This window comes from Malus sylvestris, chromosome 2, assembly GCF_916048215.2.
Source record: "Malus sylvestris chromosome 2, drMalSylv7.2, whole genome shotgun sequence".
Taxonomy (NCBI): domain Eukaryota; kingdom Viridiplantae; phylum Streptophyta; class Magnoliopsida; order Rosales; family Rosaceae; genus Malus; species Malus sylvestris.
The window spans coordinates 24,667,132-24,671,901 of record NC_062261.1 but is presented as its reverse complement, the minus strand read 5'-3'; the positions used below and the strand labels follow the sequence as shown (position 1 = coordinate 24,671,901).

The window sequence follows — 4,770 nt, the reverse complement described above, 5'->3', positions numbered from 1 at the left end:
TGTTTTAATTGTGATGAGTAGTTCTCCAGGGAACATATTTGTATAGGGCTGAGATATAGGTTTTATTAATTGATGTGTATGATAGTGAACATAATGTGGTACCTATTTTTGATGAAAATGATGAATCGGAAGTGACTGCTTGTGCAGTATATGGTGTACCTGCCCTCAAATCCATAAGAATAATAAAGGTAAATAGTTTGGTGATGAATTGCCCTGCCATTTTTCTTGTGGATTCAGGAAGTTCACATAACTTCATTGACATCTCTTTGTTTAAACACCTTAAGTATCGCACATCCTTTCACTGTTAAGATTACTAATGAGGGGTCTCTCACGAGTACCGGTTACTTAGCTAAAGTCCTCATCAGAATTCATAATTATGCTACCATACTTGATTTTATGCAATACCTCTAGGTGGTTGTGATATTGTCATGGGAGTTCAGTGGCTAAGAACCTTAGGACCAATTTTGTGGGATTTTAATAAGATTGTAATGTAGTTTGAAAGTGGTAATACTACTTTTTCTATCTCAGGTCCTTCAACTCAGGATCCACAATCTATTTCTTCTCTTCAAATGGACAAGCTCCATCATCAAGATCATTGTCTAGGGGTTGCTTTATTTGTGATTCAACTAGATTTAACAGTTTCATCTACAAACATAGTTTCTTAGTTAAGTTGTCAGCAAGATACTGAATTACAAGTCATTTTGGAGAAATATCAACCTGTGACAGCCCGTCCCTAATTTTTAAGAATTTTTAAAGTTTTAATAAAGGATTTTACAAAAATGCCCTTCGAGGCACGCACATCATTCGAGGTTAATCGTTGTGTCGTGCCATCTAAGATTTGTTTTCTTGACATATCCTCGTAGTACTCGTCGTTACGGACGTGTGGGCGCAGACGGTTCGTGATTTGGAGTTATATCGAAGAAGTTATTAACGTTTGAAATTTGGAATTTTAAGGAATTATAATTTTAGTAAAATATAGAAATTCTTTTATGAAATTGGACGGCCCAGATTTATTGATGAATGAAATGGATGGCTGGGATGAGGGAAAGGTTTTTGGTGTGTGTATGTGTATGAGAAGAAGAAAAAGAAAACAGAAAAGAAGAAGAGAGACTGGGCAGAAATGCCCAATCGGGGAAGAAGAAGATGAGAGCGAATCAGAAGAAGAGAGAGGAAGAAACTGACCAACCATGGGAAGGAAATGAGGGAAAGGAGGGAGAGTGGTGCACGGGGGAAAAGGAGGAACGGGTCGTTCTTGACCCGTGCGGCCCGCGCGCGACCCGTCGGTGTTCTTCACCAAATTTCGTCGAAATTTCACCATTTTTCCGGTGAGTTACATCAATCCATCACTTGGAAAACCTTCTATGATCTTCCCTCTTTACGTTTCACCCCAAGAATCATTGAATTTCGTTGTGATTTCGCGAAGAACACCCCTACGGGTGCCGCGACCCTTTTGTTTAAATTCTCCAAATTTTGAAATGTTTTCTTTCAATTACTAACACCTTTAGCATTCCTTTAGGACCTAGAACAAACCCCAAGAGGTAATTGAGGCGTTGGAACAAGTTTGAAGGTCGAATTGGAAACACCCAAATTCTAGGGTTCTTCACGGTTTTGGTGAAATTGAAGCACTTCCAGGCCAAATTGGCCTTGGTCTCAGGTATGAAAGTTGTTCTACTCATTGAGATCTTCAAATCTGCAAATTTTGGTAATTTTTGGAAATAGTTGAATTTTCCGGCGAGCCGGGGGCGGCCAACCGCCACCCGCGGCGGCCCGCGCGGCGGCGCGTGGCCAATGGCCGCCAATGTCATTATTAGCTTGTGATTAAGGTTCTAGGTTCTGTTTTGATAATTGATGGACGTAAATTGAATAATTGAACCTAAGTTGGTTACGATTCGGGGTTAGGTGAAAATGTGAATTGACGATCCGACCGTTGGATCGTCATCAAACTTTGATACGTTGTAATACGTAATATTTGAGGATTATAGGAACTTACGGATTGGGAATCCGATTTACGGATATTCCGGAATTGGAATTGTAAGTTCATAAAATAGAATGTTAACCGTCACTTAGTTTTGGAAATTGACGGAGATCCGACCGTTGGATGGTAATGAAATTTTAGGATGTTGTCCTAGAGGTATATTGTGGACCTCTGGAAGTTTCGGATTTGAAATCTGAATTGCAGATCATCCAGATCGAACTACGTAGTGACGTGTCTTATATAAGTTATGTATTCTATCGGCAGGATTTCTGAGGTTGGGTTTGATTATTGTTCTAGGCGCTAATCTTCATGACGCCTTGATGTGTGGTGCTAGGGAGTTGTTGAGCGAACTCCAGGTGAGTGGGCAGTTTTGTTTTCGTATTACCTTTATACTATAAATTTTTCCCAGAAGATGAATTTATACGAAATTATGTTTTGAAAATGCCATGCATAGAATTATTTGGAAAATGTGAATTTCATATGAGTTATATGATTGATATATGATGCATACATGTTGTATGGTGCTGTGGAGGCACAGGTAAGTCAGGTGAGTTCATTATTCATTTAATTGATTGTTGATAAGATGTTTCAAGCTCATAACCTGCACCCTAGGTGTTAGTGCTTATTTTATTCACCACACCGCACGCTCGCCTTGGATCCAAGTAGGTGGATGTCGTACAGACCATGTGAGGGTTCCGACATGCTAGTCGTATAGATCACTAGGCGTGATTCCGACTAGTGGGTGATCTTAGTTATGCGCGCTGATGATTGATGAGAGAAGCACTAGAGCGTATTTTTACACCTTTCATCGTATAGACTACCTTACGTAGTTCCGAGTGATGTGCAGAGTAGGGCCGTACAGGTCACGGTGGTGACTCCGGCATAGTGGGATTTTGAGCTGTTGAATTGATCGTATAGGACCAACTGCAGGGTCTCCGATTGATTCCTTATTTCACCTGATTTATATTTTGATTTATGGCATGGCATGTTTTTCTTGAAAAATGTTAAAGATTTGGGATTCAAGTTTTGAGATTTCATATGGTTATATATATATATTTTTCTGAAAAGTGTTAAAGGTTTGAGATTTGAGATTTTTGCTTATATATATGTTTATATATATGCTATTTTTTGGGAAAGTATACAGGTTTTACGGTGAGGGGTTAGAAATGTTTTAAATGAAAAGTTTTCGAAAAACTTTGTTTTACTGACCCACTCAATTTTGTTTTGCGCCCCTCCAGGTTCAAGTTAGCAGAGCTTTGGTGGCCACGAGGAATCCAACGGTGTTCTGACAGAATTCACAAAAGTAGGACTCACCCTCGGGTGTGTCATCTTAGTAATTGGAAAATTTTTTTTTAAAGCTTCTGAACTATGTAAATGGTTACGTCACTCTCACGTGACGGCCAGCACGCCCTCCTTCGGGACGGGGTGTGTCACAACCTCTATTTCAACCTCCTTCTGGTTTAACCCATTCCAGATCCCATGATCATAGAATCCCATTACTTGAAGGTTGTAAGCCTTGATGCGTAAAATAACTAAACACACAAATTAAACCCTCTTTTTATCAAATGTAGTACAGTATGTAAGTAAGGATCGTTCTGGACCGGGGATTATGAGGGATTGCTAAACACTTGAAAACTGACTTAGAAACGTAAAAACAAAGTTTAAAACACTAAACTAGACTCAAAGAATGTAAAACTCAAGTTTGAAACACTAAAACAAACCAAAAGACTCAAAACAGCAAACAAACACTCAAAACTGCCTTAAAAACACTTTCTGGGCAGTTTTGAACACAAACACAAATTTGGACGAAATTGGGTTACAACTTGAATCAAAACACTTAAAAACACAAACTAAATGGATTTCTAACTAATCTAACACTTTAAAATAAAGGGGGATTTGGTTTTGACGAAATTGAAAACAAGACAAAACTTTGTAATTAAAACAGATTGTAGAACGAATTTGAATGAAACTTATGGATGGAAGGCTAGCTAGGAGGTTCTTCTCCACACATGTCACACTTGCATACAAAACGATTTCCAGTTGTTTTTCGATAAGCTATGAATACTCAACGCCCCAGGTTAACCGTGAATTGCACTAATTAACCCTCAGTTTTTCCACAAGTTATTGAGTTGGATGATTGCATACGACAACCCAAAACATTCCCTACAAGTTCCCTACATGAATTGCATAATAGAGATACAAGCAAGAATCATTAAGTTCTATGAAAAACATAAGCATTGACGAGGCACTTGTTACTATGAATTGCATGAAACTTATGCCAAGAATTTACTTAAAGCGATTGTGACTAGCAACCTTCACTACTTGTGAATATAAGTTCGTAACGATTAGGTGAAACTCCCTTATATTCTAGCATCAAATTCATGCATGAAAATTAAGCGTGCACTCTCAACCAACATACACAAATCAGTTTTTATACGAACGGATAAGTAAATTGAATTCACAACTTATGAATCACAACTGGATGTAATCAAATCATATTGCAAGTAAGTACATGGTTTCGAATCACCCCCTAACTAAGAGGGGTTTAGTTCCTCATACTCACAATACAAAGATTATTGAATTGAAATATTGAAAACAAAAGAAAGATCACACCTAAAACGTTCCAGCAATCCTCAATCGAATGACAAGCACGTCCAAGGGCTTTCTTCCTTCCTCTTTGCTGCAGCACAAGGGTTGGTGGTGAGTTTTGGGGGTTATGGATGGTGTAGAAGGGTGGAACGGTGTTTTGGATGGATGTATGGTGTGGCTAGGAGTGTTTTGGGTCAGAAACTATA

The 4,770-nt window shown here is 38.7% G+C and overlaps 1 long non-coding RNA gene across 3 annotated transcripts; it reads left to right on the top strand.

The window, feature by feature from the left end:
• The first annotated feature begins 1,115 nt into the window (after positions 1–1,115).
• Positions 1,116–3,414, top strand: LOC126604114 (uncharacterized). 3 transcript variants are annotated; one of them, XR_007616498.1, is made up of 4 exons: positions 1,116–1,325; positions 1,517–1,654; positions 2,273–2,331; positions 3,214–3,414. It is a non-coding gene; the product is annotated as an uncharacterized LOC126604114 (long non-coding RNA). The 3 variants fall into 3 exon arrangements; XR_007616497.1 differs by lacking the exon at positions 1,116–1,325 and having other exon boundaries at positions 1,374–1,654; positions 2,240–2,331; XR_007616496.1 differs by lacking the exon at positions 1,116–1,325 and having other exon boundaries at positions 1,378–1,654.
• The last annotated feature ends 1,356 nt before the right edge of the window (positions 3,415–4,770 follow it).